We start from the raw sequence: 15545 nt of genomic DNA, 5'->3' as shown, positions 1-15545 counted from the left end.
AAAAGCTTTGGACTGAAATCTTAAACATACTGCATGTGTTCATGCAAGGAATCTTTATAAGGCAGCTTGAAAATTACAGTGATAATAGGAAGCATGGAAGGTACTAGAGTTCCCAGACACTTTACCAGATTGGCTCTCTCGCTCTGTTTTATTGGTGTCACCACCTAATTCATGCACATTATATTTGAAACAGTTCCAATCAGCATCTCTGGAGACAGCAGTTGAATGGAAGAGGGAAGAACAGTATCTTAGTACTTGTTTGTACCTGAACCCTTTACACAACCCAAGCACTACCCTATAATTGGGAAATGAGAAAAGCATCAGTCTTCTTTCCACTGCCGTAGCAAGCAAGACTCTGAAATTACAAACTCTTCTTATTCATTGTGATTGCTTTTTAAAGCAATGCAGCTAGATGCAAACAAAGACCAATGACCTATAAATTATTCACATTTGAAAAAATAGTTTATCATCACTATTGCAGGCAGTTAGAATTCAAAATAACATTCCACCATTTGTTTTATTTGTTCCCCTGTTTGTTTTGCTTCTTCTTTTCCAGAACAGCACTCTGAAATATTCCACAGTAGAATACTTAATTTATGGAGGATAGGTCTGTCAATGGTTACTAGCCATAGTGAGTAAAGGGATAGGATCCTCGTCATCCAAAGACATCCGTGCATCTGACGAAGAGACCTGTGGTTCTCGAAAGCTTATGCTACAGTAAAGTTGGTTAGTCTTAAAGGTGCTACTGAACTCTTTACTATCCAAAGACAGTACACCTCTGAAACTCAGTTTTTGGAGACTGGTGTTTCAATACTAAGAAGAGTTACTCCAGTCTAAGCCAATTGATCTCAATGGTCTTAGACTGGGGTAACTCCCCTTAGGTTTGCGCTGAGCATCGGGGAAGGCCTTGGCCTTTATGCCCTGTTTGTTGGTCCTTCAGAGAAACTGGCTGGCCACCGTATGAAACAGGATGCTGGCCTAGATGGACCACTGGTCTGATCCAGCAGAGCTTTTTGAATGTTCGTCCGTCCGTCCGTCCGTCTGTCCGTTCGTTCTTTCGTTCGTTCGTTCGTTCTTTCTCAGAATTGCTTGTTCTAACTCTCCTTCTAGTGTCTGATTATTGACTACAATGGGGAGTTCTTGTGCCTCATCTATACAAATCCATTCAAAATAACTAGTGCTGTCTGCACAAGAATGGGAGTATAACAGATTTTTCTTTTGGTATTGTTGAATCAAGTCTGGCTTTCTGAGCTAACTGAATAACAAATTGACACACCGAAGAAGAGTATCACACACCATCTGTTGTTGGCATCAAGACTGTGGTAAACATCTCAAGTACAATTCAGAAGAACTCACCTGGGAGCAAAACTGGAGCTACATTTTCCAGCAATTGGTTTCATCCACTGTCTATATTTAGCATAAACAGTACTTCTCTCCACTCTGGCAAAGCTCAGGCCTGTTCTATACAGGCAGCAGAATCACTTCAGACTGCAGGGGCATGTATATTGCATTTTTTAATATTCCCCCACATTAAAAAAAATTACAGCAAGTTTAAACAAACAACCAGTGAACATCAGGGAGGAAAGTTCTTTCCTGCCCATCCTGACACACTAATTTCTCATTCACCTGGAGTTTTCTACATAAGAAAGCCTTAAAAAAATTCTCCACACATGAAATGGTCTTGTATTAAATCAGACCACAGTTCTATCAAGATCAGTACTGTCTATTTAGACCTACAACAGCTATCCAGGGTCTCAGGCCCTATTTACTAGAGATGTCAAGGATTGAACCCAGAGCCTTCTATATGCAAAGTGTATGCTCTACCATAGAGCCACAACCCTTGCACCTGTGGTCAGATGTAAGCTAGTCTCTCCTCTCACTTCCTTTCTCATCTCATTCCCACCTCAATCTATTGCACCTGTAGACCAAGCCTCAGCTGTAGCTAAATACTGGTTTACTTAACAGCCAAATGGGAACACACATTACATGGCCATTTGTGATTCTCTTGGTCAGTTGGAGAGGCCACACATTTGGCTCTTTAAGAATAGGACTGAATCAATTTTAGCTCATTAATTTAGGTAAACTTTCTACTGAAGACAACGGCTGTTTTCACACATCTTGCTGGCAGCTCAAAATCACGCAAAACTCCTGGAATGACAGCGTCTTCCTGGCGCAATTTCCTGTCAACCAGAGTCGTGACAGGAAATCGCACCAGGAAGACGACACCGTTCCAGGAGTTTTGCATGATTTTGCGCAGCTGGTAAGACGTGTGAAAACGGCCAAGGACTTCCATGAAATTTGGGGTTGTCGATAGGCCTGGAGAAAAACATCCTGTCCTTTTAATAGAGTCTTAATGTGTGGAAACTGAAGTTTTTCATGGCTTGGAGGTAGAATCACTAGGTTGCTACTGTGGTGGGCAACCCAGCACTCCCTGATGCTCTGGCCTCTGACCTCACTTGCTGGGGAAAGGAAATGATGTCGTTTGACACTCTGATGTCATATATCTGGAAGGGACAACGTGTAATATCATTTCCCAGCAGTCTTTACCACTTCCCAAATGTTTCCTCCAGCAAAAAACTCCTAGAAAACAACTCTACATGGAGGTAAATAATAGTACTTCTAAATAACATCCACTTAAGCCTCTGTTAAAGGGACAGGGTTTTTTTCTCCTGGCTGTTAGCAATCCCATGTAACTAGACAATAGACCCTGCAGTTTCTCTCATCTGTGTTAATTTCTGCCAAGGCTTCAGTCTAACAGTCTCACTAGATGATACAAAATGTCTGAATAAATAAAATAAATCCCAAATACAACATTGTATTGTATACTCCACTTTCTGGTGCTCTGTCCCTGGTAGATCTTTATATTTTTAAATTTCACCCAGAAATATTTTCACCTCTATATGCTCACCACAAATAAGTCACTTAATGTTTTCACGTGAACCATTTTCTATATGCTTGTTGACATACTCCAGGTTAGTAAAGTAAACACTTCCCTTTTAATAAACCACACTGATTTTTTTCCCACACCAAAAATGCTTAACAATTCTAGTCTTGACAGTAACAAAAGTGTTCCTTTTCACCTAACAAATTTACTATGGAATAAATTTTCCTGAACTCTGTAATTCTGGCTGCAAATAGATTAACCATGGAATCAATCTTAATGCTTCCCAAAAACACCTCAAACAGAAGTTATTTTGGGAGGTAAGTAATTTATTGCATTCCAACCCCCACTCTGATCCTGTTTTTTTAAAACAGTGTTATTGTTCAGTCCTCTGATATGGGAAGTGAGCTTTAATGATGGTACATACTATAGAGAAGAGTTTAGCAACTTCCCACAAACTCTTTAAGAACTCACAGGTCAGTGCATTGTGGCCATGGTGATGGGAAACTTTTTAGTTTGACAGCTACTTGTATCCAGGGCTATTTTTCTGGGAAAAGAGGTGGTGGAACTCAGTGGGTTGCCAGCACAAGGGGAAACTCCTGAGGAAGGTGGTGCCCCTGGTACCACATGCGCACGCCCTCAGCGAAAATGGTCACATGGCCGGTGACCCCGCTCCCTGATCTCCAGACAGAGGGGAGTTTAGCTCACCCTTCACGCTGCGGCGTGGAGGGTGATCTAAACTCCCCTCTGTCTGAAGACCAGGGGGTTGGGCCACCGGCCATGTGACCATTTTCAAGAGGTGCCAGAACTCTGTTCCGCCACGTTCTGGCTGAAAAAAAGCGCTGGTTGTATCACTTTTTTCTGGATCACCACATTTCTAGACGCACCACCGGAAAAGTCAATCAAATCATATGTAAATTGGGGAGGGGAGTTCTTGTATTTTTTAAAACTTAATACTCTGATTCTAAGCATGTTTACCCAGAAAAAAATATATACTGAGTTCAATGGGACTTATTCCCTGCTTATTCCCTAAGCAATAAATAATAGGTGCTGTTTGCCTCATATGGGAACTAGTACTTGCTTTTCCATAGACCAATAAACAATAGGTGCTATTTTCACACAAAACTGGTTTGTACACTGGGGGAAACCTTAGAACTTCACAAGCTAATTAAATGGTGTCTAAAAATAGCAGAAAGGGCCTTTGAGAAGGAAGTTTGGCCACAATCCTGCACATACTCAGTAGAAGCAGGTATAAATCAAAGCTCCTGAATGCCCTCTTAAATAGAGTTAATCCCAGTGTAAAATCTGGGGTGGGTGGGGGGAATGGAACTGTCTCAGAGCCGGCTAAAAGGCAGAGACTGTTGGAGATGATCCTTCTAGGCTATGAGAGGCCACTCTAAATACTGCATGAATAAGGAGTCCTGACTCAACACATGCTATGAAAAGTGCTCTTCTTCTGTTGGTGTGCATGGATGAAAAACAGAAAGGCAGTTAAAAATTCACTTGAACTTGGAATTAGTGGATGCCCATGTACAAAGGCTGATTTTTCAATCACATTTCAGCCTTTGCACTTTACAGTACATGTGTGAATTTGGCCTTGGTAGTTAGTATTCTGTTTCCCATTACTCCTAGGCTTGCCATCTGCTTGGAGGGGTGTGTGTGTGTCTGTTTAATACAGGCTTAGTAGAATGATATTTATCAGGCCATGCTACTTACCTCCATGCCATGAAAAATTTCATTTGCCCATTTTCATACATTAAGCCTCAGTTAAAGAGGCAGGACATTATTCTCGAGGCCTACCAGCAACCCTCATTCTCCCGACCATCTACTGCTTAGTCTCTCATAGAATCATAGAGTTGGAAGTGGCCATACAGACCATCTAGTCCAACCCCCTGCCCAGTGCAGGATCAGCCTAAAGCATCTCTGACAAGTATTCATCCAGCCTCTTCTTGAAAACTGCCAGTGAGGGGGAGCTCACCACCTCCCTAGGCAGCTGATTCCACTTTTGAACTACTCTGACGGTGAAAAAGTTTTTCCTAATATCCAGTCGGTACCTTTGTGCATGTAGTTTTAGCCCATTGCTTCGCATCCTACCCTCTGCTGCCAACTGGAACAGCTCCCTGCCCTCCTCCAAATGACAGCCTTTCAAATATTTAAAGAGAGCAATTATGTCCCCCCTCAACCTCCTCTTCTCCAAACTAAACATTCCCAAGGCCCTCAGCCTTTCCTCGTAGGGCTCAGTCTCCAGACCCCTGATCATCCTCGTCGCTCTCCTCTGCACGCTCTCGATTTTGTCCACATCCTTTTTGAAGTGAGGCCTCCAAAACTGCACACAATACTCCAGGTGCGGCCTGACCAAGGCAGTATAGAGAGGGGCTATGACCTCCTGCGATTTCGATGCTATGGCCCCTTTGATACAACCCAGGATTGAATTAGCCTTTTTTGCCACCGCATCACACTGACTGCTCATATTCAGTTTACAGTCCACTCTTACCCCAAGATCCCTTTCACATATACTACTGCCCAGAAGTGTATCCCCCATCCAGTATTTGTGCTTCTCATTTTTGTGGCCCAGATGTAATACTGTGCACTTGTTTTTGTTGAATTGCATCCTATTCACAGCTGCCCACTTCTCCAGAGTATTCAGGTCTTGTTGAATTTTAATTCTATCTTCTTGGGTGTTTGCTACCCCTCCCAATTTGGTATCATCAGCAAATTTAATGAGCAGCCCTTCCACTCCTTCATCCAGATCATTGATAAAAATATTGAAAAGTACCGGGCCCAAAACCGAGCCCTGCGGCACCCCACTGGACACCTCCCTCCAATCTGATGAAACGCCATTGACCACCACTCTTTGAGTGCGGTCCTCCAACCAGTTCCCTATCCATCAAACTGTCCTATAGTCTACTCCACAGTCTTCCAGTTTGCCCATCAGAATGTCATGGGGGACCTTATCAAAAGCTTTACTGAAATCCAGATAAATCACGTCAACAGAGTTCCCCCGATCCAGTAAGCTGGTCACTTGATCAAAGAAGGAAACCAGGTTGGTCTGGCAGGATCTGTTAGGAACAAAACCATGCTGACTTCCCCAGATCACTGAGCGGTCCTTCAGATGCTTACAGATTGATCCCTTTAAAATCTGTTCTAATATCTTCCCAGAAACAGAAGTCAGACTGACTGGCCTGTAGTTTCCCGGGTCATCCTTCCTCCCTTTCTTAAAGATTGGGATAACATTCGCTCTTCTCCAATCTTGTGGCACATCCCCAGTCCTCCAGGAGGCCTTGAAGATGATGGTCAGGGGTTCTGCAAGTTCTCTGGAAAGTTCTTTCAGCACTCTTGGGTGCACCCCATCTGGCCCAGGGGATTTGTATTCATCCAGTGCAGCTAGATGCCGCTCCACTACCTCTCTGTCAATGTCAATTAGCCACTCAGGTGTCCTGCCACATTTTCTACTATCTCTAGATGTGTTTTTTCAGGGAGAAAACAGAGGCAAAAAAGTCATTAAGCCTGTCTGCTTTTTCTCTGTCCTGCATCAGAGTTTCTCCAACTACTCCCAACAGTGGTCCAATTGCCTCTTTTACCTTGCGTTTGCTTCTCACATATCTGTAGAAGTTTTTCTTGTTGTAGCGAGCCCTCCTGGCCAGACCCAGCTCGTACTGAGCTTTGGCCTCTCTGATGGCTGATCTGCAGTACCTAGTAACCCTCATATACTCCTCTTTAGAGGTCTGTCCTTCTCTCCATTTCCTGAATATTTCCTTTTTCTCCCTTAGCTTATTCTGGAGCTCTCTGTGCATCCACATCGGTTTCTTGGAGCCCTTACCATGTTTCCATCTTGCTGGGATAGTGAAGGCTTGAGCTTGCAAAAGCTCGTGTTTGAGAATGGCCCACCCTTCACTCGTTCCTTTTCCTTCCAGCACACTCCCCCATGGAATGACTCTCATCAAGCCTCTGAGTTCATCGAAGTTGGCCCTACGAAAATCTAACCTTCGAGTCTGGCTACGAACATCCTTGGCTCCCCACAGCAACTGGAATTCAAGAAGGACATGGTCACTTCCCCCTAAGGTCCCCACCACCTTCATCTCATCTACCAATTCTTCCCTGTTGGTTAATATCAAGTCTAGTATGGCCGAACCCCTTGTAGCTTCCTCCACCTTTTGAAAAAGGAAGTTATCAGCCAGGCAGGTCAGGAAATTGCGTGATTCATGACGCTTTGCTGAGCCTGTCTCCCAGCACACATCGGGGAAGTTGAAGTCACCCATAATTACAAGGTTCTGATGTCTGGATACTTTGCCAATTTGTTCAAAAGAGGGCAGCATCCATTTCTTCTCGCTGGTCGGGTGGTCTGTAGCAGACTCCAACAACAATACCCTTTGTCCTTCCTCCCCTTATTTCTACCCATATACTTTCCATCAGGCTGTCCGCCCCATTCTCCATAACTTCTTGACAATCAAGCCCTCTCCTCACATACAACGCCACTCCACCTCCTCTTCTACTCTTCTGGTTTTTCTTGAACAACTCATACCCATCCACTAGCACATTCCAGTCATGGGAATCATCCCACCAAGTCTCAGTAATTCCTACTATGTCATAGCCCTCTGTTTGCAATAGAAGCTTAAGCTCTTCTTTCTTATTGCCCATACTTTGGGCATTGGTATATAAACACTTGTAGCCTTGTACCTTTGTTTGACCTTTCCTACCCAGGTGGGTCCCCACTGTGTTCTCTTCATCATTGAAGTCGCCATGTCGATCGTCTCCATCCATTTAGTGGTGTTGAACTAATTCACCATCATGATTCTCCAGATTGCAGTGATGTTGCGTTTCTGTGAATCTCCAGCAACAGTTGTGCTATTATTTTCAGAAGCGACTTAATTAGCCTGGGAGTATCTGAGGTTCTCCCCAGCGTATAAACTGGTTTGTGTGAAAATAACACTTATTGTTTACTGGCCTCTGGAAAAATCAAATACCAGTTCCCATATGAGGGGAAATCTAATATAGAGGGTGGAGGAACAAATAAACTGCTTTGGAGAAAACCCCTAGCAGGAAAATGGACTGAAGGTTTTAAAACAATATACAAAGAGAAGAAGGAAACAACAAAGTGGAGGATGACATTTAAGAAAGAAATGAAATATGAAAAATTGTGAAATATTGTTAGTGACAGGTTTTCATGTGAGGCCAGATTCATAACCAGAGTTTAGCTCACTAGTGTTGTCTGTGCCATGTGAGGTAATAATAAAAAGTCAGTGTGGTGTAGAGATTAGAGTGCTGAATCAGGATCCAGGAGGCCCATATTTGAATCCCTATTTTGCCATGGAAACTTGCTTGGTAACCTTGGGCCAGTCACATCTGTCAGTCTAACCTACCTCACAGGGTTGTTGTAAGGACACAATGAAGAAGAGGAGAATGATGTAAGCCACTTTGTGTCCCCATTGGGGAGAATGGCAGAGTATTGCTATTGTTGTTTCATTTATAGTCTGTGTTTTTTCCCTTACAAATTGACTTCAAGAAACCACTAAAGGCCAGGGAGTCATACTGAAGGGTTTTCAGAACAGGGACTGCAGCTTGCCCAATTGAGGGTCAGCATGACCAAGAGATCTCAGCTGCACACTTGTTGGAAGAATCTCTGTGTGCAGACTGCCATGTACAGACAGACAGCATCGTGCTGATTAAGCTGAATTTGATCTGGCTTCAAGCAACTGATTTAGAATCGTTCTATTACTTCTAAAATAGAGGCAGGGGTAGGGTTATGACTGACATTCACTAATGCTTTTGCATACAGTCAAAGTAGGATCTTATTTACTTAAAATGTTTGTTCTCCTTGGACTCAAGGTAGCTAACAAAACACCAAAAGTAGCAAGGTCACATAACATTGTAAGTATCTAGTTAAAAACCAATAAAAATAATACAATGGTTGTTGGGGGTTTTCCGGGCTGTATTGCCGTGGTCTTGGCATTGTAGTTCCTGACGTTTCGCCAGCAGCTGTGGCTGGCATCTTCAGAGGTGTAGCACCAAAAGACAGAGATCTCTCAGTGTCACAGTGTGGAAAAGATGTAGGTCATTTGTATCTACTCAGGAGGGGTGGGGTTGAGCTGAGTCATTCTGTAAGAGTTTCCCAGGGTGTGGAATGCTAATGGCGGGAGGCTTCACTGTATCCTGAGGAGGTTCTTTTGCATATGGATTGGTGCTTGATGTGCTAATCTTCTCTGCAGGGCTATTGTCGGGTGTGGAGTGTTTTGTTGGCCTGGTGTTTTTCAGAACTGGAGCCCATGCTCTGTTCATTCTTAAGGTTTCTTCTTTCCTGTTGAAGTTTTGCTTATGCTTGTGAATTTCAATGGCTTCCCTGTGCAGTCTGACAAAGTAGTTGGAAGTGTTGTCCAGTATTTTGGTGTCCTGGAATAAGATACTGTGCCCTGTTTGAGTTAGGCTATGTTCAGCCACTGCTGATTTTTCAGGCTGTCCAAGTCTGCAGTGTCTTTCATGTTCTTTTATTCTTGTCTGGATGCTACGCTTTGTGGTCCCGATGTAAACTTGTCCACAGCTGCAGGGTATACGGTATACTCCTGCAGAGGTGAGGGGGTCTCTGCTGTCTTTTGCTGATCGTAGCATCTGTTGTATTTTTCGGGTGGGTCTGAATACTGCTTGAAGGTTGTGCTTTTTCATAAGCTTTCCCATCTGATCAGTAATTCCTTTGATATATGGCAAAAACACTTTTCCTGTAGGTGACTGTTTTTCCTTGGTTGTTTGATTCATCCTGGGTTTGATTGCTCTTCGGATTTCATTTCTGGAGTAGCCATTTGCCTGAAGTGCGTGGTTTAGATGATTAATTTCCTCATTGAGAAAGCGCGGCTCACATATCCGTCTTGCACGATCCACTTTTGCACATTTTGCATTATTTTGAAAAATAATACAGTTGGTAAAAACCAATGCACACAGTTAAAAAGCAATGGTTGACCCTACACTGAAGTCGCTCTGTAATAAAACATGCCTTCCTGAATGTGTCAAGGGAAGGTGCCCTCTACATTTGCTTGCCACTTACCTAGTAATAGCATAGACCCTCCCAATGATGCTCCTTGTCCCCTACCCTCACTCAAGGACCAGCAAGGGAAAATGGAGAAGGAGATCAGCACATGGAAATCACTTCCTGTTTCAGAAGAGGAAGTGACATTTTCGAAACCTCTATGGTAAAACCATAGAGATTTTTTTAATTCATAGAATGTCATGACATCAGCTCCTGTTTCAAAAAAGAAGTGAGACGTCTCTACCATCTCAGTGCGCCTGGAGACTTCCAACAAAGAGCAGGCATTCTTGTCTTCACACTTGTTCTGGTAGGCCATTTCAATAGAATAGAATAGAATAGAATAGAATAGAATAGAATAGAATAGAATAGAATAGAATAGAATAGAGAAAATCCATGACCTAACTGTTGCCAAATGGACAATCCTAGGCAAAACTACCACTGGCAGAAGGCTGCCTGAAGAGTGTAACTGGTTCATGGGAGTAAATCAGGAGAAATGGTTAAAGAGAAGGTAGAAATGAATGTGTAAATCAACCTCCTTGCATAGTAACCAGTTGTTTCAGGAACCTTCTAGAAGAACCTTCAGCCAGAAGATAGCCAGTGTGGCATAGTGGCTACAGTACCGGACTAGCGTCTAAGAAACTCCATTCTGCCATGAAGTTTGCTAAGTGACCTGGGGCCTCTTGATCTGTCTCAGCCTTACTTCACATGATTGTAGTGAGGATAAAATGAAGGTGCACGGAACAATGTTCACTACCCTACAGTATGAACTCACTGAAGGAAGGGCTGGATAAAAATGTACTAAATAAACAAGTTGGAGGGCCCCTGACAAGTTGCACCTGCTCGCTCCCAGGAGGAAAGCCATCTCCAGAGGGAAGACCAGGCTGGTCTCAGCCAACAAGCAGAGGAGGAAAGCATCAGAGACCTTGTTTCCCTTCTCCCTGCCAGAAAGAACTCTCTATCCAAGAGCCAGTTGCCCGAGGACTGCAGACATTGGGGAATGGACACTCTGGCCTGTGGCTCTGTTCTGAGAGCTGATAAGCTGCTTTTTGTTCCTTTGTGTATTACACTGAATCGTTGTTTGTAAGCTCTCTTGGGAAATGTGATCAAAATGCGGGATATAAACCTTTAAAATAAATAACATGCATTTCTGCTGTTAAAACATCAGAACTCTGATATCTATACATTTAGAGTTGCTTTTCTGTTGTCACATGAGTGCACTGCCAGTGGAAAAGAACAGAAATCTGAAGCGGTATGTGTAAAGTGAGCTTTTGTGATATACTTTCCTATGTCCTGCTTATAATCAAACGGGTTGGGATGGGCTCAGAGATAGCCTTGGTACAAGAATATGGCTATGTTGCTCTTCAGGCTCCCTCCCTTACATTTTTGTGAGTTGTGCACTTTAGTGCAGGAAAAGGAGAATGCACAGCCTTTGAAGAACTTCTAGTATTGTGGGGAGGTTAAGGTGAGGTATACACATAGGCAAGGCATTACTACACAAGAGAGGTGAGATTTGTTATTGTTCACATTTCCCTCAAAAGACTAGGTTTTCTGAGTATTCTTGTGCTGATTGTAGGGGTGTGTGTGTGTTTGTGTGCACCCTCTACATAATAAACGGTGGGAGGGATCTCTTGAAAAGATTCTTAAGCAGTAGGGATAGGGAGGACAGATGGATGTCATGTAACGTCTTTAAGCACATCACACACAATATCGAGATTCAGACAACAACCTGGAGAGGAAGAACCACACACACACACACACACACACCACCAACAACAACCAACAAAATTCACTTGAAGTGGTAGAAGAATGCAACAGTCCTGCCAAAGAAGCACATTCTTGTAGCAAGAAGTAAGAACCACATGAAACAAGCAAGAAATGAAAATGCATTTGTTGTACACTCACACAGGCCATTTTCACATGTCTTACCAGCCGTGCAAAATCGTGCAAAATTCCTGGAACAACGGCGTCTTCCTGGCACAATTTCCCATCATGGCTCTGGTTTGTGGCAAGAATCACAAATTCGCACCACAAACCGGAGTCATGATGGGAAATCGCGCAAGGGAGATGCTGTCGTTCCAGGAGTTTTGCACAATTTTGCGCAGCTGGTAAGACATGCAAAAATGGCCTTTGACTATACAGAAGGCTGCTAGCCAAATTAGCAGACAATACTGAATACTTGCTACATACCAGCGTGCTAATTTATAAGAGGAAAGGGGTCCTAAATGGTGATTTGCCCCCAAGGATTACAGTAAGTTACATGAATTCAAAAATGCAGAGAGTTGACTGTTTGATAGAGGAACTGGGGCTTTGCCTTATGAGACGATGCTAATGTGGGTATTTTTGTGAGGTGACTCATATGTTTTGGCTGATCATTGTCTCCTTTGTGCTCGCAGAATGTGTAACTCTGCATAGCAATTTCCTTGTCACATAGTAGGTGTAAAAGAGGGGAGTGAAACACTCTCGCCTTCCTCTTCTTCTTTCGCTGCCATGCTGGTTCCCCCTCCCCACCCTCTTTCTTCTCCTTTCTTTCACTCTTTCACTTCTCTCCTTCCCTTCAGCTCTCTTCCCCCAAACATCAATTTTTCTCTTTCTTGTGTGTGCCTGTGTATTTTTGCAGCCTGTGTGCATGCCCTTCTCCTGTGCACTAAGACTAGATCCAGTGCCACAATGGGCTCTCCACACTGTAAAAGCATCTCTCAGGCAACTAGGAAAAAAGTTAGGATAGGCTAAAAATTTGCCTCCCCCCCCTTTCAGTTCCACTTAGGTCAGATTCAAATATGACACTGGCTGAGTCCAAAAGCACTTTCCCATGGGACTTGGCTCTCACACAGCATCGTGTTTAAATTTGGATGCAGGCTACCCATACAAAGTAGTTATGTGTGCCACGGAGCTACTTTGCACATGCAGTAGCCCCATTTAAACAAGACACTATATGAGCACAAAGCCTAATGGGGAGTCCCTTTGCCAGCATCACATTTAAATTAGACCGCAGAGGAAGCTCAGAGAGGGAAAAGGATTGGCAGCAGAGTGATACACGGGGCACCTCCAGGGCAAAGGGGTCTCAGAGCCAAGCTACAAGTGATGCCTGACACAGGTTGGTCACTTGTCAGCTTCCCTCAAGTTTTGATGGGAAATGTAGGCGTCCTGGTTTTACAGCTTGGCTCTCCATTACAGCTGCAAGACCAGGATGCCTACATTTCCCATCAAAACTTGAGGGAAGCTGACAAGTGTTCAACCTGTGTCAGGCGTCACTTTTAGCTTGGCTCTCAGAGATCAGGGGATATGGTTAAATGAGTGGAGAAAGAAAGTGTAGGCTTGCAGTGGCAAGTGATTGTAAAGTAGACAAAGGAAGAAGAGGGAAGGAAGAAAAAGTGATGCTAGGAAAGGCTGAGGAGGAAGATTGTGTTTTGGCCATAGGAAAGTTTCTGTATGCCATTTTAGATTGCTTTCAGAGATGACTTTATAAGAGATGAACTTGGTATATTGGACATCTGCAATTCACACAGGTCTTCTGCCAATCTCTCTGCTCGTCTGTAGTAGGGTCAACTGCAGGTTAAAAAAAAAGTCAGTACAAAACCAGCCCTGATAACGAACCCCACACACTCTGCTAGTCAGTTCCTGTCCAGTGAGTTAGCTTCACCATTATCGTCTTCCTTAGTCTCAAAAATCTGAACCGCTGCTAATTTTGTGGATCTTTTCTCTGTTTTGCCTCTTTGGCAATGGTAGGACTCAGTCCAAGAAACTGCTTGCTCCTGAGAAAATTGTCATTCTACAAACAAGTGAAAATTGTGTGGTTATTATCTAGATAGGCTGGGGTTAGATGACAGTGTCCCAGCAAACTGGGGTCCTGTTTCTGGTAGACCCCCAACACTTCAGGCAGGAGCCCATCTTCTTGTACTCTGCAAAACACCATACATAGGGATGTGAAACATGCACTTTACATGTATGAACAGCAAGAGAGGCTTATGATGTTGTTTACCTCCGACTGTGGTCGTCCTTCTAAGAGAGAAAAAAGATTTGGAACAGCAACATTACATTCTCCCTTTATGCCCTTCATCTGCTCCTTCATATGCATGACTGTTGCTTTCATAGTCTGGCCTTGCACCTTGGTGTTTTAAATTTTCTAATTGATACCTGCAATTTGAGAGGTTCTTTGACCTTGAACCATTTGCACCTCCTTCTAAAGCCTGAGAGCTCACAGGCATTCTTTCCACGCTGTTTGCGTACATTATTATCATGTTACCTTTGAGGGTATCTTCAGACACAGGTATGATTCACAAGTGAGAATCACACAGATATATTTTAAAAAGAATAGTGTGAGAAACAACACTTAAGATACAGAAGAGGGAATACTACTCCTGACAAGTGGAAAAACAAATGTGCTGTCTGCCTTACCTTTTTTTAAAGTTTAAACTAATGATTGTGGATAGTTAGTTGCCAAAGGAAAGAGAGAGTTGTATAAATGTCATGTGGTCCAGTACCTCTTTCTTGGACTCTGTCAAGCCTGGAACAGGACCAACGAGTCCTGCCCTGCTCCTTCTGTAAGGCTCTGACCTGGTTCTCAAGCTACGAGAGCTAGGAAATGTTATCCTGTCCTTAGAACAAACATTTAAGATTATCTGTAATCTAAGAGGCTGTCCCAGCTCACTTCCTTCACTTTGGGGCTGAACGGGTACAGCCATGAACTGGAGAAATGCCAGGGCTTAAAAAATACTTACTCCTGAACATCCAGGCAGGTGAAAAATACAGTGTCACTTAGAAGTTTGTATTCTGCCGTTAACATACTCAAGATAGGATTTGTACTTAGAACCTTTTGGTCTACCTGCTGGTAGTCCCTGTTATAAGCCATTCACAGCTGCAAAGCAGAAGAGAACATGAGTCAGGCTATGCCTTCAGATATTAACAAACAACAAGTAATAGTTGTGCTTATATACCTCTCTTCTAGACAGATTAGTGCCCCACCTAGAATGGTGAACAAGTTAGTGTTATTATTATCCCCACAATACAGCAGCAGAGCTGGGGTGAGAGGAGTTGCTTACCCAAGACCACCTACTCAGCTCATGGCAGTAGTGGAATTCAAACCAGTAGAGTGCTGATTCGCAGCTGAACCACTTAACTACTTTGCTACAGCAGCTGTGCTATAGCATTTAACCACCGTGCTACAGCAGACATATCAGGAGCTGTCCAGCTGAACTCTCAATATAGAGCCAAGCTACAAATAACAAATTACACTTGACTGGCAAGTGAACAGACTCACGTGCCTTCCTCCCTGTTCACTTGCCCTCCACTTGCACTCCAAGTGATCAAGTGGAGCGCAAGTGGAGGGCAAGTGAACAGGGAGGAATACACGTGAGTCTGTTCACTTGCCAGGCAAGTGTCATTCGTTACTTGTAGCTTGGCTCACAGATCTACAGAGCCTAGCTTGGGTTGCCAGCTCCATGTTGAGAAATTCCTGAAGATTTGGGGATGGAGCCTGGAAAGGGCAGGGTTTGGGGTGGGCCCTTACCAGGGTATACTGCTATAGCGTCCGCGCTCCAAAGCAGCCACTTTCTCCAGGGGAACTGATCTCTGTCATCTGGAGATCAGTTGTAATTCCAGGAGATCTTCAGGTCCTACCTTGAGGTTGGCCTAAGCCAGCAACATCATCCA

This window comes from Eublepharis macularius, chromosome 11, assembly GCF_028583425.1.
Source record: "Eublepharis macularius isolate TG4126 chromosome 11, MPM_Emac_v1.0, whole genome shotgun sequence".
Classification (NCBI taxonomy): Eukaryota; Metazoa; Chordata; class Lepidosauria; order Squamata; family Eublepharidae; genus Eublepharis; species Eublepharis macularius.
This window is presented reverse-complemented; position numbering follows the sequence as displayed.